At 42.8% G+C, this 23,733-nt stretch overlaps 1 protein-coding gene across 3 annotated transcripts in view; it reads left to right on the top strand.

Annotated features, from left to right (window-relative positions):
• tenm3 (teneurin transmembrane protein 3) overlaps positions 1–23,733 on the top strand; it is a 584,772-nt gene that overhangs the window by 172,611 nt on the left and 388,428 nt on the right. The window contains exon 1 of one of the 3 annotated variants that reach the window (XM_041186063.1): positions 9,628–9,665. The exons of the other annotated variants lie outside the window; for them this stretch is intronic. The gene's annotated coding sequence lies outside the window, so the exon portion shown is untranslated. Of the gene's footprint in view, positions 1–9,627; positions 9,666–23,733 lie in introns of those variants that run through there. 3 annotated transcript variants of the gene reach the window in all.

Genomic DNA, 23,733 nt, shown 5'->3' with positions numbered 1-23,733 from the left:
TTAATTAGCACTTCTCTTTGCTGACACAACAGTACAGTAATAATGGAGTGCTGCACTGTTGGAGTCTGTCAGATTTGACATTAAATTGAGACCCTATCTGAAATGGAAAATCCCTTAGCCATTGTGGTACATTTGAAGGCTTGCCACTGCTATGATGTAGGAAACATGTCAGCCAGTCTTTTGTTTTAGTGATATTGGATGAGGGATAAATATTGGCCAGCAAGAATGCATCTGCTCTTCTTCAAAATAGTGCCATGGGATCTTGAAAGGGAAAACAGGGAGCCGAATTTAAGTGAGCCCGCCAGAGTGGGCATGATTGCGAAATGGAGGGGGAGGGAGAGGTACTGGGAGAATTGGGCACGTGTGTACTCGTATCACATTCCCAGCGTCAGGAAAACTGTCCCCAATTAAGTTGGAGACGGAAAGGGCCCAATGCGGAATTCCTGACCGCAGCTGGTGGGATGTCAATTATGCTTATTAATGCACCAAGTGGTGCTGATGGCAGGGAGGAGCCGTTGGCCTCTGGTTAGCCAGCAGTTCTCAGTGGCCTGACTTTCCACCCCTGGGATCCACAATGCAGGGGGTGGCCCAACAATGGCCAGTTAAGTGCTGGAAGGCCACTTAATTCTGTCGCGCACCCCCTCCCCACCCCTCCCCCCGCAGAGCTAAAGGGTGCTTCAACTGGTGGGTGAGATGCCCATTAAATCCAGCCCAGTGACTGTTTAATGTTAAATACAATATCTGCAACAGTGCAGCCCTCACCCAGAACTGCACGGGAGTGCCAGCTTAGATTTTGTGTTCAAGTCCCTGTAGTGAGGAACAGAGAGTGGTTGAGCATGTGGATTTTATTTAAAACAAAGAGTGGGGAGACTTCATTTAAAAAGAGCATAGAAAGTAGCTGATTAGTGAGTTGAATTGGTAAATTTTTCTCGTCTTTAGATTAAAATGAAGGTCTATAGTTAGTGTTTAGATCTCTAGTCTTTACTTTCTTTTTCGTAAAAATAGCTTGTTAAATATAAGATCGATACTGGTGTAAATAATTAATTTCAATGATGTGTAAAGAGCAGGGATACTAGAGTAATTAATTAATAAATAAAATAAGATGGCGATGGAAGGATGGGTGATGTGCTGCTGCTGCAGCATGTGGGCACTGCTGGACACCAAGGTGATCCAAAGCAAGCACATCTGTGGTAAGCGTTTACAGCTTGAGGAACTTCAGATCCGAGTTATGGAGCTGGAGTCTGAGCTGCAGACATTGCGTCACATCAGGGAGGGGCTAAATCACCTGGACACTTTGCCGCAGGAGGCAGTCACACCCCACAGGTTAGATCATTTGAATTTGGTCTGTGATCAGGGACAGGAGCGTGTGAGACAGGTATGGGGACCCAGGGGGTAACATTCGAGGAGCCTCAGCCCCTGCAACTGTCCAAAGTTACAAGATTCTTGCAAGCTGTGTGGACGAGAGCAGGAACTGCAGGGAGAATAAGCGAACTGACCATGGCACCGTGGTACAGGAAACCATTCAAGTAGGGGGAGGAAATAGGAATGTTGTAGTGGTCGGGGACAGTATAATTAAGGGGATAGATATTGTTCTCTGCAGCCGTGAGCATGAGTCCCGAGGCTGTTTTGCCTGCCCGGTGCCAGGGTTAAGGACATTTCCTCAGGGCTGGAGAGGAACCTGGAGTGGGAAGGAGAGGGACCCTTTCGTCATCATCCATATTGGTACCAATGATGTTGATAGGAGTAGAAAGGAGGTTCTTCTGAAAGAATTTGAACAGTTAGGAGGTAAATTAAAAAGCAGAACCTCCAAGGTAATATCCTGGAATTAATACCTGAACCACAGTCAAACTGGCATTTGGGTAAATAAAGTCAAGGAGTTAAATGCGTGGCTCACAAAGATTGGTGTGGGAGGAATGGGTTTCAATTCATGGGGCACTGTCATCAGTGCTGGGGTAGAAGGGAGCTGTTTCAGTGGGATGGGCTTCACCTGAACCATGCTGGGACCAGTGTCCAGGCAAATTGAATAACTCGGGTTGTAGGGAGGGCTTTAAACTAAATAGGGGTGTGGAGTGTTCTGGAGAGGATATAAGTAGGCTTACAAAGCAAAAGGACATGACGGCCTTGCAGGGCAGCTATTTAGATAATGACACCCAGAGTGTGATAGGAAAGGACAGACTATACAAACATAAAACAGCAGCAAATAGGTCAAAGGGGGAAAGAATGGTTAAAAAGACAAAATTAATGGCTCTTTACTTAAATGCACGCAGTATTCAGAAGAAAATAAATGAATTGACGGCACAAATAAAGGTTAATGGGTATGATCTTATAGCCGTTATGGAGACGTGGTTACAAGGAGATCATAGCTGAGAACTAAATATTCAGGGGTATGTGACCTTTCAAAAGGTCAGGCAGCAAGGAAAGGGTGGTGGGGTAGCTTTGTTAGTACGAGATGGAATAAGTACAACAGCAAGAAATGACCTTGGATCGGAAGATGTAGCATCCATATGGGTGGAGGTAAAAAATAACAAGGGGAAGAAGACACTGGTGGGAGAAGTCTGCAGTCCCCTACAGTAACTATGCTGTAGGATGGAGAATAAATCAGGAGATAACGAGGGCATGTAAAAAAGGCAGTATATTAATCAAGGGTGACTTTAATCCTCATGTAGATTGGGAAAATCAAATTAGCAGAAGTATCCATCAGCAAGATTTCATAGAGTGTATTCGGGACTGCTTCCTAGAGCTGCTGTGAATCCAACCAGGGATCAGGCTATTTTGTACCTGGTAATGTGCAATGTGGCAAGTTTAATAAATGGCCTCAGAGTAAAAGATTCCCTGGGAAAGAGTGACCATAACATGGTGGAATTTTGCATTCAGTTTGAGAGTGAGAAACTTAGTTTGGAAACAGCTGTGCTAAACTTAAATAAGGGTAATTACAAAGGAATGAGGGCAGAGTTGGCTGGAGTGGACTGGGAAAAGAGTTTAGCAGAAAAGATGGTTGATGAACAATGGCAGACGTTTAAGAAAATAATTCATGGGGAAATAATAATGTGGAACCAGGAAATGGCAGAGGAGTTGAATAAGTACTTTGCATCAGTCTTCACAGTAGAAGACACTAATAGCACCCCAAAAATATTAAATAATCAAGGGGCAAAATGGGGGAGAGGAAATAAATACAATAACTATCACTAGAGAAAAAGTACGAGGGAAACTAATGGGACTAAAGGCCGATACATCCTCTGGACCTGATGGGTTGCATCCTAGGATATTAAAGGAAGTAGCTGCAGAGATAGTGGATGCACTGGTAGTAATCTTCCAAGAGTCCTTAGATTCTGGAAAAGCCCCAGAGGATTGGAAAACTGCTAATGTAACACCCTTATTCAAAAAGGGAGGGAGGCAAAAAAAAACGGGTAACTATAGGCCAGTTAGCTTAACATCTGTCATTGGAAAAATGTTAGAATCTATTATAAAGGATGTGATAGCAGAGCATAATATAATCAAGCAGAGTCAGCATGACTTCATGAAGGGGAAATCTTGCCTGACAAACTTATTAGAATTCTTTGAAGAGGTAACAAGCGGGATGGATAAAGGGGAACCAGTAAATGTAATATATTTGGATTTCCAGAAGGTGTACGATAAGGTACCACACATTAGGCTACTTAATTAGGTGTTGGAGGTAGTATATTAGCATGGATAGAGGACTGGCTGACCAATAGAAAACAGTGTGTTGGGATATGGGGGCATTTTTAGGATGGCAACGTGTAACTAGTGGAGTGCCATGGGTCAGTGCTGGGGCCACAATTATTTACAACATATATTAATGACTTGGATGAGGGAAATGAATGTATTGTTGCCAAGTTTGCAGGTGACACAGAAATAGGTGGGTGAGGATGACACACAGTCTCCAGAAGGATATAGACAGGTTAAGTGAGTGGACAAAAACGTGGCAGATGTAATATAATTTGGGAAAATATGAGGTTATGCACTTTGGCAGGGAGAATACAGGAGCTGAATATTACTTAAATGGAGAAACACTCTAGAAAGCTGCAGCACAGAGGGATTTGGGGGTCTTCGTCCATGAATCACAAAAAGCTAGCATAGTTTTTAAAAATTCATTCATGTGGGCCAACATTTATTGCCCATCCCTAATTATCCACATGTAGGTCAAACCAGGTAAAGACAGCAGATTTTCTTCCCTATTGGACATTACTGAACCAGGTGAGTTTTTACATCAATTTATAATGGCTTCATGGCCATTATTAGACTTTTAATTCCAGACTTTTATTGAAATCAAATTCCACCATTTGCAGGATTTGAACTCAGGTCCCCAAAGCATCTCTGGATTACTAGACCAGCAACAATACCACTATGCCACCACCTCCCCATAGGTAAGGCAATTGGATTGTTGGCCTTTATTTCAAAGGGAATGGGGTATAAAAATAGAGAAGTGTTGCTAAAATTATACAAGGCACTAGTTAGACCACACTTAGAATACTGTGAACAATTTTGCTCCCCTTATCTAAGGAAGGATATATTGGCATTGAAGGCAGAACAGAGAAGGTTCGCTATTTTGATCTCGGCTGTGGAGGGGTTTTCTTATGAGGGGAGGTTGAGTAAGCTGGGCCTGTACTCAGTGGAGTTTAGAAGAATGAGAGGCAACCTTATTGAAACATATAAGATTCTTAGGGAGCTTGACAGGGTAGATGCTGAGAGGTTGTTTCCCCTTGTGGGAGAGTCTAGGACCAGAGGGCATAATCTCAAAGTAAGGGGATGCCCATTTAAGACAGAGATGAGGAGGAATTTCTTCTCTCAGAGGGTAGTCAATCTGTGGAATTCTTTACCGCAGAGGGCTGTAGAGGCTGGGACATTCAGTATATTCAAGGCTGAGATAGACAGATTTTTACTCAGTGGGGGAATCAAGGAGTATGGGGAAAAGGCAGGAAAATGGATTCGAGGATTATCTGATCAGCCATGATCTCATTGAATGGTGGAGCAGACTTGATGGGCCGAATGGCTACTTCTGCTCCTACGTCTTATGGTCTTCTGGACCCCACAAACTTCTGGGTTAGAGGTAAGAGGGCTACCCACTAAGCCGCAGGTGACGCTACAAAAGTGGCTGCACTTCAAAAGCACTTAATTGTCTGTAAAGCCCATTGAGTCCTCCCTAAGTTATGGAAGGCACTATATAAATTCAAGTCTATCTGTCTGTCTTTGTTGCTGTTTTGCACTGTGCACAAAATGACTTCCACCTTGGCGTCTTCAGCGCCAGTCACTCCACAGTAATTCATGGCTGGTGATGTGCTATGAGATGTTTCTAAGAGGCAATATTAATATTTTTTTAATGCCAGGTTACAGCCTCTTAAATGAAACTACTTTGTCCTCTCTTATGACATATTGCATAACTGGAGCGCTCAATATTGATATTCAGCTATATTATTTTTGAAAGGATTGTTTTAATATTTTGTAAGGCTTTTTTCTCCCCCTTTTCTCCCTTGATGTTTGAGGGCCCCCGTGAGACCTGAAGATTCTGTGTGAAATGCGAGCCACACTACTTCAGTTACACTTTTATTCACAATCTGTTAGGATTTCTGAAACAGTTGGCAGCAGCAAGAGTTCCTGGCAGCGTCGATAAATGTAACCATCTCATGTTACTGCCTGGGACCCCCACTGCCAAGCTTCAGGATTCATACCTGAATGCACACCTCCCTCCACCCATCGAAATGATCGTGCCCACTAACGCGGTACCTCTAAAGTGGCAGTCATGATGGTGTCTGGCCTAAAAGCAAATCATCTTCATTATTTTTTTCTATAAGAGCTTCCAAGACTGAGTCTCTTACTGAAGTGGTAATGAAATGCAGATTTTACCCTAAATGTTTGTACACAGTACTTGGACATCACTTTATTAGCAGCAATTATGAAACCCACCACAGGCTTATTAATAATTCATTCTCCAACAGCAGCTCTGTTTGGATTGAAGTTAAAGGACAAGTTCTGGCCTCCGCATTGCTTCAGATTAAATTCAGAGAAAACACCAAATCATCTCTTAATTCAAAGTCACTTAATGTGAACTCTCTGATCTTGATTTTTTTTTAATATAGCCAGCATTAAATTCCTCCTTTTGTGGTGTTGTTTACTTATTTCAAACTTTCTGAACACTTGAATTTTTCAGTACTAAAATTGATGTTGAATTTGCCAGAGTGAACTCTTAGCTGCTTCCCAGCCTAGATTCCTCTACGTGCTGCTCCCCGAACTTTAGCATTTTCTCTGCTCACCTTATGTTGGGGTGTGGATCCAGAGTTTGGTGGTGTCCAGGCTCACCTTTCTGAAGTGAGAGCTGAACAGTGAACAGCCATTTGACTTCCTGGCAGCTTCATAGCCCCGACATTGCCCCCGTGCGTTCCCCACCCCCCAAAAAACCATTCGCATCTGCTATCTACACACAGGCACGTTGAAATAGGTAAGGTATAAGGGGTGCGGAGAACCCTAACTGACATCCCCCATTTCCAATCACAGCAGGGCCGGGTCACTGAAAGCAGCTAATACAGCACAGACCAATCCCGAATTCCTGATTCACTGCCACATGGGACATATTACCAAGGATTGTGACTCTGGAAACCAGGCTTTGTTAAGGAGCACCTAAGCTCATCTGTCAAATTAAATGGCCAACATTTGCCTTGCTGGCAATGAGCATTTGGTTCACCAGAGCAAACATGGTAGCCAAGTGTGCGGGTCAGAGTGGAACCGATGCAGACCTGAACGCCTGTGGTATTGACAAGGGAGGCAGTGGCATAGTGGTATTGTTGCTGGACTCGTATTCTAGTGACCCAGGATAATGCCCTGGGGACCTGGCCACGGCAGATGGTAAAATTTGAATTCAATAAAATTCTGGAATTAAAAGCCTGATGATAACCGTGAAACCATTGTCGAGTGTTATAAAAACCCATCTGGCTCAGTGATGCCCTTTAGGGAAGGAAATCTGCTGTCCTTACCTGGTCTGGCCTACATGTGACTCCAGACCCACAGCAATGTGGTTGACTCTTAAAATGCCCACTGAACAAGGGCAGTTAGGGATGGGAGATAAATGCTGGTCTAGCCCATGAACAAATAAATAAACAAAAAATAGAAAAGAAAGCAGTGAATTCAGAAAGACCAGTAGTATCATTTTGTCACAAAGTACTGATGCCACCTGGCAACCGCTGGTTAATAACTGTATGAGATACTAGGCATATCTGTATAGCAAGGCTCAATAAATATCTTCCTTTTTGAGCCCTGGATAGTAATGGTATCCTGTACTCTGCTGGGAAACGAATGCATCAGTTTAAAAGAGCTGCACACAATGCCTAATTTCCCATGGAACTTGGCCAGAAGCAATTAATATTACTTCTCCAATTGAGTAACAGCAATAAAACTCAAACCTGACTTTGCAATGTCCAATACTTTGTGCTGTATTAAGTGGTTTTGGGGCAGACCATTAATTAGACTGACTTTCGTCTTCTGTATAAAACAGCGTGCATGTTTGAATAAGGTTTGAACAGAAGTGGAACCTCTTTGTAGTGCACTCATTGTAGCAGGCTGCTTATATTGAGTTTCAATTCAGCGCGTAGCAAAATTGGGTGACATTATTATCCACTTGCAGGGATGATTTGAATGCAGTGAGAACCTGGCTGATGGACTGCTGCTTAACGGAGAAGAGAGAAAGCACTCATTTGTATTCTTTAGCTGTGATGTGTGGAAATCAATGCCAGATCCCAATGTCGAATCAATTAATTGCAACTTTTGAAAGCAGCTGCAGGAATGTCTGTCTCAGAAGGATATTTGTGTTTAAACTTGTGATCAGCATCTGGACAGTCTCGTATCCTAATGCTGTGATGATGCCAGGCCCAATTTCAACCGTTGCTCAGGACAACTTCAGTTTGTAAGCTTCTTTTGGTTGAATGTTTACATGCGTGTGTGTGTGTGTGTGGTGGAGGGGGCGGTTGTGGGGGTGCGAGTGTTTAAAACAAAACAGTTTCATTGGCAAAAGCTTTCTCATTTCATTGAGCAGAGCCTTCCGCAGCACAATCTCTTGAGATATGGAAAAGGGTTTTCTTCCTGCACCGTAGGCTGGCAAATGGGCAGCAAAACAAATAGTCAGTATCCTTCTCATTAAATATGATTATTTGTGGCACACACTGAATAAATAGACCTCTACGTCAGGAAGGTTCCAGGTTTAAAGCTACCATCTACATCAAGTTAACTGTTCAGTGATGGTAGGCTAGAACAGGGCTTTATATCTCCCCTGCTATTGAAAGAATAATCCCCTTCTCTGACTCTATCTAGTGACTCTCGCTGGAAGATTTACTGATCTTGATGTCACGCAAGACCAGGGTCAGACTGACTGTGATCTGCGCATTACCGAGTACCCTGCTGTCATTCAAAGAGCAATTTTAACCTTTCCCTCTTGTGAGAAACCAAGTGGTGCATGGTAAAAAATTTTGGTCAGACTCGTGCCCACCAACATCCCACACTGACCCCACAGGTTCTGATTTTCACTTGCTCTTCAGAGGTAGCAAGAGGGACTTCCTGCCAGAAACCAGGGGGGTCCTTCTTTAAATATGCATGTCAGGCTCCAATGACGCCTATTTTAAACAGAAGCCTACACTGGGATGATGTTCTGGCTTTCTTGCCAGGTCAGCCTAGCAAGAACAGGAGCTGGGATCAGAAGAGATTCCAAAAGATTTATTTGACTTTCCTTGTGTGCCTGGTGTGAGCAGGTGCCTTTCTCCAGGTCCCACAGGCAAAGTTTAGGCCTCCCTGCTTTCAGATGAAGGTGGGGCGGTGTGGGGAGTTGGGGGGACTGTGGTGAAAGGTTTTTTTTATGGGGGGGGATGATTATTAACGATTTATTTTTTAATTGAGAAGAAGCTAATCTCATTTTGCAGTACAGAACCAGATTTTGTGCTCTTCATACATTGACTACACTTCACAGGTATTGGTTATTAAGTACTTAAGGATATCCTGAGGCTGTGAAAGGTGCTATGTGAATGCAAGTCTATCTTTTGTAGAATGGACTGGAACATCATGTAAATCAGAGAGTAATGACTAGCTAATGATGTGCTCTGATCTTAAAACTTTGCAGGTCTTAGGAAGAAGTGAGTTGTTGGATGAAGTGGAAGATTAATCAGATAAAGGAACATTTCACATGATTTCCAGCTCTCAGCACAGAAGTAATCATCAGAAAGAGAGCAAAAAAGAGTCAGGATGAAAAGAAAGGCCTGAAAATATCCATCTCTTGGTCATAGAGCAATAGATAGAGGAAAAAAAAAATTCACAGAAAATGACAGCATTTTTTTTCCACAGTCTTGCTTATCACTAATGAGGCTGGAAAATTACATTCTGGGATTGTGCTTTTAAAAACACCAATAGTGCCAGTATTACTGTTGGATTAAAAATCAGCGAAGGAAGAGTGCTGATGTAAAATAAAGTGCGCTTATTCTGTTCTTCCATTTATTCTAACATGACCTGGGGTGTGTTTACACTCATAACAGGATGATTCATGAGTAATATATTCCCAAATCACACTAACAGTGCACTCAAGCATTTGAGTTCTGGTCCGTGGTTGCTGTTTGATTGGTTTAGTCCTGGTATATAACCGCACAGAGAGAGATTGAAGAACTGTCTCTGATAAGGTACGCTGACATATGCACTGCATTTGGCTTCAGTGTGAACACAATTGCTTTGGGTGCTAGGATTGGTTAAAAAAAAATATAGACTTTTATGTTTTGTTTGTATGTACAGTGTTGTCACTGTAAATTTCCATGCACCTTGCCACAGTTAAAAGGTTATGGAGAGCAGTTTCAACTTCATATACATCAGGGATTTTTATCTTGTCGACTAAAACTTCAGTCATTGCTTCTTTTCTGTGTATTTGACGAGTTGAACTAATAGAGTTGCCAAGCTGGTGTAATTGTTTTTCTGTCATTGAAAATTGTAAAGACTCTTTGGTTGTTATACATATGAAAATTCAATTGAAAAAGCATGAAGAACAGAGAAAAGGATGGAGTGAGACAGAAGATCGCTAAGATCATCAAGCCAACTTCTCTAAATAGCCCAAATACTGTCTCCAATGGATTTCACCCCTTCACCCATAAATTGGAACCCCAAAAAACTGAATCAAGTTTTTAGATTTGTTAAGAACCAGCCAACATGATGGGACTTCAACTTTTGAAGGATTTGCACTCATTTCAGGTCAGTTATTTAACATTACGTAGTTTGGGGCATTACATTGGAAGTTCCTACGAATGGTAGTGAAAATGGTCAGCTGGATCTGCCTAAAATCGCACTTTATTCATTCCAGACTTAAATACAATAAAGAATTGTACAGGCTGGAGGAAACCTTAGAAATGAGCCAAGTTTTCACATTCATTGCTGATTTTGTAGCAGCTTTGAGTCTGTTGTCCTTGGTGGTCTCATGAGAAGGAAGGCTGCCAAATCAAATCAGGACCACATAGGCCAAGTTCCTGCTTGGTTTCCCATTGGCATTCACATTATTTTGGTTTCACCAGCCATTGTAATTCGTTTGTGTTATGTTAAGCAGCCCAAGATTCTGCTCAATTCACCCTGAGACCTTTCTCTTTCAGAAAATCTAATTATGTTTAAGTGGAGATGGTGATGTGGTGGCAATGTCACTGGACTTGTAACCCAACGGCCCAGGCTAATGCTCTGGGTATATGGGTTCAAATTTCACCATGGCACCTGGCGGAATTTAAATTCAATTAATAAAAAAATCTGGAATTGAAAGCTAGCCTCTTTGAAAGGTAATCATTAAATTATCTTCGATTGTTGTAAAAACCCATCTGGTTCACTCACGTCCTTTAGGGAAGGAAACCTGTCATCCTTAGCTGGTCTGGCCTACATGCGACTCCAGATCCACAGCAATGTGGTTGACTCTTAACTGGCCTCAAAAGCAGTAAGAGATGGGCTAAAATGCCGACCTTGGCGGTGATGCCCACATCCCACGAATGATTAAAAAAGTGTAAATGCTTTCACTTAATTGAGCTGCATCCATTGGGTACATGCTTAGTCAATATAAATGGTAAAAAAAAACTGGACTAATACCATCCAGAAATAAACTGAAGCAAAATAATTAATATGAAACTTCGCCAAAGAGCCAAACATCTCCCAGCGGATTGAATCACTGTCTCTCAGTTGGTCATCCTTGTGGAAGGGGAGGAAATAATGCAATGTAGCACAAAGCGCGAAGAGAACTTTTTTGACTGATGGTTCCCCACTGATGCTGTCAGGTTAAGGTGAAAGTTGTGAGCTGAGGTTAGGCACCACCCTGCAGAATAAAAGGAAAAAAAATATATGCTGAGGTATTGAACTGTATTCCTTCACAGTTTTGTAGGTTCTTGTAGGTCATCTTATGATTCTTTTGAATGGAGCTTGATATGGGGGATGAGTTGGAACTTATGGGGTGTGTAATAGCTAGCCAAAATGGAGAATAGCTATTACCATAAAAACCTGTGCAGACATTAAAGTAATTGCAAATACATCTATCCTTGATGCTTAAATCAGTCCTAAAGAGAGTTGTTTTCAGACATTTTAGTAATGTTAGGCCAAATATGAAATATGAATTTCATGTTACTTTTCTTGAGGAAAACACTTGACAGTGTGATTTGCTATCAGGCATCATTTAAGATGACAATTGCAAATTTCTTGCTACATTCCAATCCTGCATTATTTCTATCCTCTGTGCTTTTGGTGAACTGGTCAGACAACCTTGGGAGCCCCATCGAGCCACAACATGAAATGACAGCATTTTGTGTCCTTACTCATTATGCCATTTTAGAGTCAGTTTCCTCGTCATTTTATTCCTTTTCTGAAAGACAAAACATTTTTACTGATGTGAGTGGGTGTGAAGAGGAGATTTTGTAGGTATTGTTATAGGCTGGAACAAAACATCCAAGTCTTGGACCTGAGCTGAATCCAGTTCAGACTAATGGGATGATAAAGTTCTCTCTAAATGGCTATTCTGTGAAATGATGTTGGTCAGTCCCAGCAAATTACATGATGAACAAATGTATAACTGTACAAAGCCAGCTGTGAATCAGTACTAATTGGGCAATCTTGCTCAAGAGGGACTCTTAAGAATGACCGCTGGAAGAAATGGAACGTGTTGAAGTATGGAGTCCACTTGTAATGCTGGAGTTAAAACATTGGGATCATTCATGAATGAGGCCTGATGTAAACTGAACCATCTCGTGCCCGACCTGGCTGCAATAAACAGATGGCGCATGCTGCAAGAACCATTGCATTATGATTGGAAAAAGAAAATGCATTTACTTTGAGCAATGATTACCAGCTCTGGGAAAAGAGCTGATGGCTTTTAACAAGAGGCTTCTTCAACTGTAGCAGTGAAACATTTAAAATCCTGCTTAAAGCATTCCCTGGGGAACAAATTATGTTTCAGAACAGCTGAATCCCTAAAGAAGGTCCATCAGTCATTGAGCAGAGACTCCTGAATAAATAAAAAAACAATTGGACAGACATTTCCTGCTGTGTCGAATTCCAGGCAGTTCCCAAAGTGTTATCTTTCGCTTTGAAATTGAGAAAACTCACTTGCCCACACTATGAGACAAATCAAGATGATTGATCTCAACAAATTAATTTGTTTTGTTTTACCGTGGGACTAACATTCCATGCCGAAAATTAGAGTTTCAGAATGCCCTTTCCTTAGGTCTTTGGAAGGGAATTCCACGAAAATGTCAGCGTGTAAGACCATTAAGTCACCAATTCTAGTTTATTCCCCGGAAAGGTTATTTCATTGTCGAAGAGTGTTCTTATTTTTACTGATGGACCCATTTCTGCCTCTGCGGAGGGAGGCTGGGGGTGGGGCGAAGGGGGTCAACAAGCCAGAGATATTGAATGTACAGAATTGGTCAGTAAATGTCAAAATAGTTTGTTTAAAATGATTCTATTGCTTTGCTGCTTTCAAGCCCCAAGATGGTTCTCAGAATAAGGTTTCAACAAGGTGTCAGAGGTATGGGTAGGCAGCTATTTGCGGTTTAGTTTACTGATTATTCAGCTGAAAGACCCTGGGGTCTGTGAGCTAGGCTGACATTGCATTATAATGAGCCTGGGACCTTTGTGGTTATTTTGGCCTGTGCGTTATTAACCCTTTAAGCATTTGATGCTAACAGTATGGAATTCTGTTCATTAAAGGTGCAATGTCATCCTGTTGCAGGAGTATCGGGTGGGGCTGGTAGAGGGGAAAAGTATAACTTACTTCGAACAATATGGGCTGTTAGCAATGGCTCAGTGCTTTATGTCAGAAAAAGGTAGCCTTGTAGCTTTGATGTAGGTCTATGGACCTGTAAGATTAAGAATCCTAGGCTTGGTCAACCTTCATATTTGCCAACTTGAGTATCTTACTCGACAGTTGTTAGCCTGTTTGGAAGTGGAGATTACTCATCACTATTATTCTGTAAATCCTATTTACATTTTAGGGAAACCAATTCCTGTGGGTGGGAAGTTTGTTTTTCAGCTTTTTAAGATGTCTTACAACAGCATGCAGTGGAGGTATTCATAATGAGACTGGCACCTCACAACTTTCCTGATAGTTCCTCATAATGCCAAAAAAAATTCAGGAAATTGTACTAAAATACTAGCAGGGAAGTCACATTTTTATAGCACTACATTTATATAGAATCTCATCTCAACAAGTGATAGCAGTGGCACCTTCTGAGGGAGAGTGACACAGGCAAAAAAAAGTGGTGCATGTGACTTTTGCAAGAAAGTATTCAGTTCAGATTTTTGGGATTTCAGTAACTTATATCTTCCTGACTTGAATGTGGATGTCTGGTGTAAGCATTTATCCAGCTTTATTCTCGTGCTGATCCTGTAAGCTTGTTTTTCACATGGGAAGCTGACACTCTAGCAGTAGTAGCCAAGCTGCATATCTCCCACTTTGCGAATGAACTCTAACATGGAGCTGGTTGTCTTCGTCCACTTATTGGCTTGAATGATTCTAGGCACGTGGCTAATTGAGAATCCAAATGCTCATTGCAATTCTCATGAGCAACTTAAAAATGAGTGATGAATGCTGTTGTTAAGCATGGATGCATATGTACTTTAATTTTTGTAGAGTTATGGTAAAGTGGGAACGCGTAAAGCAGACTGTGCAAGTGTCTTGTAACTGGCGAGAGTGCTTTATTTCCGTACTTACGGAATGGTGATGGATGCTTGTACGTAAGTATGTGAATGCAATGTACATTCTCCTGTGTATTCAGCGGGGTGTGTTTTACAGCTCTTGGCCAGTGTCATGGGATGGGGGGGGAGGGGGCACGTGAAATAAAGTGGGTGGCCAGCTTGCTGCTGCCTTCCCGCCCATCCCTGACCTGCTGCCATATTACAGAAGGCACCTTTCCCCAAAGATGGTACATCCCCCTTTTAATCTCTACACCCTGGCCTCACTGATCCAAATCCTGATTCCCCACCACACCCTCCCTGATGTCTTCCAGCCATGCCCGCCCAAAATCCCCAGACTGAGCAGAGGTCCAGGAGACAGCTTCGCTGCTTTGTAGGGATTGGTTGTAATCCCAGCAGTGGCCACTAATGTCTTCTGGCACTGTTGGGACTACAGAGCTGCCAGCCAATCTGATTGGCCAGCAGCCCTCCAGGCCAGGATGTCCTGTCTCTGAGGGGCGGACACCCCACACTGCACCAATTAAAGCATCTCCCTGTGTATTATCACTGCAGGGCAGCCAGATTTCACGTTGGCGAGGTGCCAACTGACTTTTAGGTCGGTGGGGGCAGGTAATCCATCTCCCCTAAAATCCACCACAGTGTGTATATGGAGCTTTTTACTAGTACTGGTGCATAAGACTAAAGTAGTGACCCTGTAACCATGGCTGTGACTAATCAGCAATTTCCATTAGGTGACATTGCTCTCTGACCCGCTACAAAAGGGCTACAGTATTTCATCACCAGGCAAGTGTACAACACGAGTTACTGACAGCGACAAGTTGTTTCAAATTCAGTCGCAGGATGTGGGCTTTGCTGCCAGGGCCAACATTCATTGCCCATCTGTAGTTGCCCTTGAGAAGGTGGTGGTGAGCTGCCTTCTTGAACCACTGCAGTCCATGTGGTGTCAGTACACCCACAATGCTGTTAGGAAAGGAGTTCCAGGATTTTGACCCAGCGACAGTGAAGGAACAGGGATATATTTCCAAGTCAGGATGGTCAGTGGCTTGGAGGGGAACTTCAAGGTGGTGGTGTCCCCACCTTTCTGCTGCCCTTGTCCTTCTAGATGGTAGTGGTTGTGGGTTTGGAAGGTGTTGCTGAAAGAGCTTTGGTGAATTCCTGCAGTGCATCTTGTAGATGGTACACATTGCTGCTACAGTGCATCGGTGGTGGAAGGAGTGAATGTTTGTGGATGTGGTGCCAATCAAGCAGGCTGCTTTGTCCTGGATGGTGTCAAGCTTCTAGAGTGTTGTTGGAGCTGCACTCCTCCAGGCAAGTTGGGAGTATTCCATCAGACTCCTGACTTGTGCCCTGTAGATGGTGGAAGGGCTTTGGGGAGTCAAGAGGCAAGTTACTCATCACAGTCGGACACATTGTCACTTTTTGTCCCATGTATGCTTCAGGTGCAACTATTAAATCAAGTAGCAGAAAGTTTAGAATTCCAAAGATTTACACGCTTGTGAGACAAAGAAAAGCAAGCAATTATATCTACCAGATTGTCAATTTGAAAATTATTTATTGTCTTCTGATATGTTGCCAAATTCTTCTATGCCTATCTGCCGTGATTGGCTGCAGCTTTATTGTTTACATGCCATCTTAATCTGCTGTAGAATGGATCATGATCAGCAAAGACAATGGGTGGAATTAAGTTCTAGTGCTGTAGGATCCCTGCCACGAGTTGGAGTTCTGGTGGGAACTCCGCATCACTTCTGTGGGAGAGCCCGAAGTAAATTAAGTCCACTGGGTCAATTAGCTAGCCAGTGTTGGGCCTCCCATGTGATCAAGGATGGCTGAGGATGGAAACCCTGGCTCCAAGAGCTGCCGCCAGTCAGAGGCTGACAGGTCTCAATTACCAGCAGCACCATCAGGAGTGGTGGTTGCTGTCGGTAATGCTCCAAGGCCAACCCAGAGGATCAACAATGGATCCCTGGAGATAGATAAGTAGAGCAGGATAGTTGTCAAGGGGAGGGGGTTGGCAGTTGGGGTTGGTGGGGTGTGGAAGAGGCAAGGAAGGGAGGTAGAGGGTGGCCCCGCCCCCACCTTTCCTGATGCTAGGACTGTCGATTGTGCACTGAATTGCCCTATCAATGAGGGACCCCATCCACAAGGCCGTGGTTCTCCAGACAGCCTTTGGGAATCATGGGAGATTCATGCGAGTCCTGTTAAATCCCTTAGCCATCACAACATTCTGGTGGACTCAGGGATAATTGGCTTAATCGTGAATAGTTTTCCTGATATCAGGAATCAAGCATGGGTACTCCCGACCGATACTCCTGCCCATTCCCCACCACCCCCAACGCCGTCATCAAGCCCACTTTGGTGGGCTCCACTAAATTCAGCCCAATTGGTCAGAATTTGCTGTCAGTATAACAATGATGCTAATTGTGCTCAATGTTATTTATGTACATTTAGAACATCAACTTCAGGCAAGGCTAGATGTGAGGCTTAATGAGGATCTCCAAATGTTACTGTCCAGGTTGAGTCCCTTCATGGTTAACTTTGCAAAATAAACATTCCTCCTGTTTTCTGCACTACTGAAATAAATTGAATGGCAAGGGGATACTTTATTTGTGGAGCAGATACAAATTAAACACACCACAGGAAGTTAAGTCTTTTCAAATCTAAGTACTGAGTTAACAATGTGGTAATTGTTATTTGTTGCCAATTAGTCACTCTTTATTGAAAATGAACCATGACAAGGCTGGACTCTCATTTCTTCAGGTTTAAATTGCTGTTGGAGATTTTAAAAATATAAAAGCAAAAAAAAACAACTATTTTTAACTTATCCTTTCTTGCCCTTTTATTTCTCTTTCCATATACTTAATTTACCCATTCTAATCCTTTTCAGCCCTTGTGCTGTTTATTTCACAATCCTTCAATCTGATTGGTTAAGCAAATGCAAAGTTGCTTGTCCCTTTTACTCGGTCGCCAGATGCTCAGTTTCCTGCAGTGCGATGTTATCAGCTCATACTTCAGTAACTTACCACGTACTAAATTTAAAAAACCTGAATGTGCAAGGCCAAGTCAAATGTAAGGCACTGTGAGATGCCCTGCTGCAGCAAAATTTGGCCAGCATCACTACTGGTGAAGAGGAATCACCAAGTTGGAACAAATATGATGCTCCAGGGAACCCTTTTTCTGATCTTGCAATAAGGATATGAATAACCTTTTAACATAAAAAAAGCCCGAATTTGTCTCCTCTTTAAAAGCATACACTCATCCAGTTCAACAGCTCAGACGTGGCACAAAAGTCCAAACTGTCTGTCAGTCTGATGGTTAAATATATGAGCTCCCAGCATTGACAGCATCATTCTAACATTAAGTTGGAAAGTAGACTGTAAGATGCAGAAGCTGAGGTATTGCAACAATTTCTGAGATGCTGTGACTTCCAAGAACTTATATGTCACAGGCCATAAGTATTGTCCAGTAGAAGTCAGGGTTTCGTTTTGATTGCCTCTTGCCTCTTTCAGTATCCCTTGCTATCTGGTTGACTGGAGCAATACAGATTGATGACGAGGTGAGCTAGGGAAGCTTGTTTCAAAAAATTTGTGCACCCAGCCAACGAACAGGAGTTCAGTCCAAAGTCAACGGACTTTTGGCAGCTCTCCAAATCTTCCAGCCCTACCTGCAATGATTCCTGCTGCTAATGGGACCAGCAAATCCCAGCCAGCATTTATTGCCCTTGAGAAGGTAGTGGTGACCTACCCTTATGAACCACTGCAAGGGTTGCTGTTTTGTACAACTGTATGGCTTGCTAGGTCTTTTCAGAGGGCAGTTAAGAGTCAGCCACATTGCTGTGAGCCTGGAAACGCACGTAGGCCAAAGTGATTAAGGCCGGCACAGTTCTTTCTCTATAGGACATTATTGTTCCAGATGAGTTTTTTGATGCTCCAAAGCTTCATGGTTACCATTACTGATATTAGCTCTTTTTTAAATTCCAGATTTATTTAATTTGACCAAATTTAAATTCCCCAGCTGCCTTAGTGGGATTCGGACTCAGGTCTCCAAATCATTAGGCTCGGCCTCTGGATTAATATTGCTGTAACATAATCACATAAGGAATTGTTATGATCCCTGGAGAGATCGATAACTTTTTAAAAAGAAAGGAATCCCCACGATACCAACAGAAAGGAAACCACTGAACAAAATTTCACTTTTCAAAACTTTAACTGTAGCAAACCAACTCGAATCAACAAAACTCAAACATTAGTTAACAGGTTAAAGATATTAAGGATAAAAGGTAAATTTCACTTTAAGTAGTTAATGAAGCAAAGATGCACCTCATGTAATTGCAAGCACTCGGCATACTTCCCACACAAACGAGGAACCGTGTGCAATCTCACAGTCTTTCCAACTTGGCGCAGTTATGCAGTCTTTCACTTCCCACTCAATTGTTTCGGACCTTGAGTCACATTCTCTAGCAGCCATATTCTATCCAAAGTCTCCAGACACAATTACCATCGACAAATGCATGTCTACGAAATTTCTCTCGCTTGGGTCACGGCAGTCCTATTGGCAAGAAATACCCAGAGATGCCATTCTGTGACCCTTTAGGTGGCTTGATGGGGTCTGGAAACACTGGGCTGGATTTTACCATCGGCGAGCGGGGGCGGGGCCCACTCCTCGATGTGTAAAATTACGCAGGATGTTGTCGGGCGGAACTCCCGGCGTCACCCCACCCCGCCGACCTGTCAATGGCCAATTGAGGTAATTGACAGAGCAATTAAAATAATTAGTGGACCTGCCCATCCAACCTTAAGGTTAGCAGCAGGCCAGGAGCCCCAGCGGGAAGTAGAAACAGGCGGGATGAGGTTTCAAGTAGAGTTTTTAAAATTTTAATGAAGTTTTTTTGGAAATTATGAACATGTCCCAACTCATGTAACATTATCACAAGGGGACATGTAAGGGAAATTTTTTTTTTTCTATTTTTAATATCTTTGTAAGTAGAGGCGATCTCCCTGAGGCAGCACTTAGCCTCAGGGCAATGAGTGCGCTCTTTTGCGTACATGTGCGAAAGAGTGCATTCTCGATTTTAGGCATTCCACCTGACCGCACAGGAAGCGCATAATGCTTCCCTGTCGACATCACGCTGGTCGGACCTTAACTGGTCCGCCCACGTAAAATGGCACTGCGCCCGCCCATCAACTTCCCCCCTGATGGGGGGAAAATTCAGCCCACTGAAACAACAGCAATGGGTCTTGTTTAATCAACAACCCCGTGCCTTCCTGTCATCAGCTCTCTAGTCTTTTGAACTGTATAACACACATGTAGTAACATAGTCTCTGCTATATTCTCAGACACTTGCTTCAACACCAGGATCTGTTTGAAGACTGCCAAACAGAAAACTGTTCCATTTGGAAAGAATCTTCCTTGTTTCCTCTTCACATGAATTCTGTATGTTCCAAACTGCCAAGCAGAAAACACTGTTCCAACCCCACTGCATTTATCTTTCTATTTATGCTTCACAGCTTAACTATTCAAACCCATGACAATTTCAGATCACATAGGCATTTCTTGGAACCGAAGGATGTCATAATCAGGAACCTATTTAACCCTCTTTCAGGACACTCCCCAGCCTACTTTGGACTTAAAGGAACATTACACTAAAGAAAATACAGGCTTTTCCTAGCGCACGGGTCATCACAAAAGTGGTAATGTGATTGAACCAGATGCAGCAACCAGTTTTGATGATATTCACTAGCTATTGAAACCTGTTTGATAATTAAGTGGAATCAAATCTGAAACTTGCACATCTGTCAGGACAATAACTTTATTCCATGATTGTGAGCCTCTGTGCAGAGATACATGCTCCTATCTTTTTACTTGTCCATTTTATCAAATATTTCTATTGAGTGAACTAAACTGAAGCAGGTCTTTTACTGAGCAAGGGTCATGATTCAATCCGTAATCTGCATGGATGAGATGTTACACTGTCCCGTAATAGATATATTAGGGACTCGACTGGCAGATGACATGCCACAAGTTTGCAATTTCCTGCTTGAGCCCATTCCAATTATAACTCTTGCACACTAAACCATGATGATGTACCAACAAAAGTCTGCTTCGATAGGGACTAAATGATTGCATGTTGCATCAACTGATGCTTTGTTGAGTGCTTTAGATGGTCTGAGAGTAGTCCCCTGACTGGCTATTTCTATTTAGCTGTTAATCTAATTAGAGATCACTTCCAAGATTGAAAATGAGACCCTGTAGGGAAATGGTGACTTTTTGCTTCCTAGGCAATTCTCATAGTGACACTGAGAGCACAATGGGGCACCAATAAGTAGGCAATCAAAGGTGGAGTCCTCAGCAAAGGCAGAATAATCATGTTACAGAAAGAACCTCCAATTCTTTGAGGAATACTTCTGTCTCAGGATTTTCATCATTTGAAATCAAACAGTTGGAAGCCCGTGTGTGACCTGTAAGGGCAATTTTTTTTATGTAACCACCTTGGGGAGTGACAAAAATTCCTAATGGATTTGCTTGGAAGTAAAAAGCACTTAAATACTTTTATATGGAACTCCAGCCTGGAGCCTTCACATTTGTCATGTTTCATCACCTCATCAACTGCTTTTTGACAGAGTATGAAATTAGTTTCTTTACAAATCATCACTTCCAGACTTTTCAGCCGGGATTTTCCGACTCTCTTGTGGCGGGATCCACGCGGGAGATTCGGCGGCCCAGTTAGAAGTCCGTTGACTTTTGGCGGGACCAGATGATTCCAGTGGCGAGTGGAGCCAGTAAATCCCACCTTTTGTTTTAAATGGGATTATGCTTCCTTAGAGAATAAACCACAGGTAGACCATGTTTACAAATGACATTGCCATCAAGAGAAATATAGATTGCTAAACAAAAACAAAATTGCTACTCCTGTTCTTGCGCCAAGGCATCTTGAGTTAGCAGGAAGCAGCAAATAGAGGAAAATTGGTTCAGTATGTCACACAAGATTGATTGAATGGGATGTTGAATGGGTTCCACGATGAGAGTGTCCCTCCCTGTCCAGTTTTCATCTGTGCTGTGCTCAAGTGATCGAGTATACTCGGATGCAAAAGCTACAATAACTATTACTTGCATTTATATTGTGCCTTTACCACAGTTAAACATTCAAAGATGCTTTACTGGGGTGTTATTGGACCAAATTTCATACCGAGTGCATTAAGAGACATTAGGCCAGCTAGTCAAAATATTGGTCAAAGAGGTAGGTTTGTGGGTGTGATTGAAGGAGGAGGGAGAGGCAGAGAGATTAAGAGAAGTAATTCCAGAGCTTAGGGCCTAGGCAGCTGTCAATGGTGGAGCGAAGGAAATGGGAGATGGGCAGGATATGACATTTGGAACAGGAAAATATGCCCTGTGGAGCATACCTCTGAATGAAGAATTAAGGGACCAGTAAAGTGGGAAATCATGTCCTTAATGGTGCAGCCAAAATTAACTTCCTTGAGCTAGAGGAGAGTTGAGGAGAATTACCCCCTTTGGTTTATTCAGTGACAAATGAGCTGGCAAATGTCCAGCTGGGACTTATGATATCTATCTGTTAGCCTTGCCATTCGGTCTTCTGTGTATTGTGACAAAAAATTCAGAAATTATGCTCCAGTGTGGACATAAAATTCTCTTACTTGTCGGCCAACCACGTAACAAAACCAGCGCAGAATGTTTCTTTTTATAATTGTGAGAACCCTGCTGCGAGCTTTCAAGTTAAATCAGCCATCTCCCTGATAATTAATACCAAAACTGAAGAGTCAATGCAGGCCTGTCAAGTCACATGATTTTAAGTGTAAGGCTTATGTATTTTAAACCACAGTTTTGCTCTCAAACATAATTCATATTTCACTATAAACCAGTAGTGTTGATTTGTTGACATTTTTCTTTTATAATAGTCAGCATTAAATAGTTTGCAGGTATTCTGAATCTCATGGACTGTTTATAGAAGCCACAAATTGTTGCCTCTGATCACTATGAGGCTGAAAGTGTGGCTGCAGTGACAAAGAAACATGTAGCACCTGAGGTATCGGAGCTTCACTGTATTGGGCATGGAGGTCTATGAGCCATGCATCTGATTAACTGAACTTGGGGAACTACGGGCAGGGGACATCCAGAGTGCCAGAACCTGTGGACTGACTCATTTATAAAAATTAAGCATCTTCAAATGTTTAAAAATGGTTAAAACCTCTAAGGTTATGGTTTAAAATCTTCTCTGTGTCCCTCTCTCTCTCTCTCCCTCCTCTCTCTCTCTCTCTCTCTCTCTCCCTCCCTCTCTCTTTCTCTCTCTCTCTTTCTCTTTCTCTCTCTCTCACTCTGCTTCAGATAAGACTGATTCAAAAACATTACATTTCAATCTGGAGTATGTTCAGCCATAGCTAGAGGGCCAACTTTACTGCACTGCTCAGCTCTGCGAAGGTGTCCAATGGATATTTTACCAATGGGAAAGTGGTGCCCCAAGGATAGGCAGAGAAGAATATGTTTCAAAGATGACCAGTGCCCTTGATTGGCTGCTGAGGTACTGAGTCTGGAGACATGTGGCACACCCAGTGAATCATGTGCTGCATGCCACGGAGAATACTGAAAAATGATTTGGCCTCACAATATGCAAGGCCAACTCAATGAGGATTTCAATGGCTCTGTAGTGGCGCCCCATTACTGGCCCTTTGAACATAAGAATACAAGAAATAGGAGCAGGAGAGGAATATATGGCCCTGCTGCAACATTTGATATGATCATGGCTGATCATGGGCTTCTCCTAATATCCCTTTATTCTGTGAGAGACTGAAAATTTGTCTATCGCAGCCTTAAATATAATCAACGATAGAGCAACCACAACCCTACGGGTAGAGATTTCCAAAAATTCACAATCCTTTGAGTGAAGTAATTTATCCTCATCACAGTCCTAAATGATTGGCCCCCTTCTCCTGAGACTTATTTTTTTCATTCATGGGATGTGGCTGCCACTGGTCAAGCCAGCATTTTAATGCCCATCTCTGATTGCCCTTGAGAAGGTGGCGGTGAGTTGCCTTCTTGAACTGCTGCAGTCCATGTGGCATAGGTACACCTACAGTGCTATTAGGGAGGGTGTTTCTGTATTTTAACCCAGCGACAGTGAAGGAATGGCAATATATTTCCAAGTCAGGATGGTAAGTGGCTTGGAGGGGAACTTCCAGGCGGTAGTGTTCCCATGTTGCCCTTGCTGATGACCTTGTCCTTCTAGATGGCAGTGGTCGTAGGTTTGGAAGGTGCTGTCTAAGGAGAGTTGGTGAGCTCCTGCAGTGCATCTTGTAGGTGGTACACACTGCTGCTACGGTGTATCGGTGGTGGAGGGAGTGAATGTTTATGGAAGGGTGCCAATCATGTGGGCTGCTTTGTCCTGGATGGTGTCAAGCTTCCTGAGTGTTGTTGGAGCGCACTCATCCAGGCAAGTGAGGAGTATTCCATCACACTCCTGACTTGTGCCTTGTAGATGATGGACAGGCTTTAGGGAGTCAGGAATTCAGTTACTTGCTGCAGTATTCCTGCTCTTGACCT

This window comes from Carcharodon carcharias, chromosome 4 (assembly GCF_017639515.1).
Source record: "Carcharodon carcharias isolate sCarCar2 chromosome 4, sCarCar2.pri, whole genome shotgun sequence".
Taxonomy (NCBI): Eukaryota; Metazoa; Chordata; class Chondrichthyes; order Lamniformes; family Lamnidae; genus Carcharodon; species Carcharodon carcharias.
The sequence above is the reverse complement of the archived record's forward strand: the minus strand, read 5'-3'. Positions and strand labels throughout refer to the sequence as shown.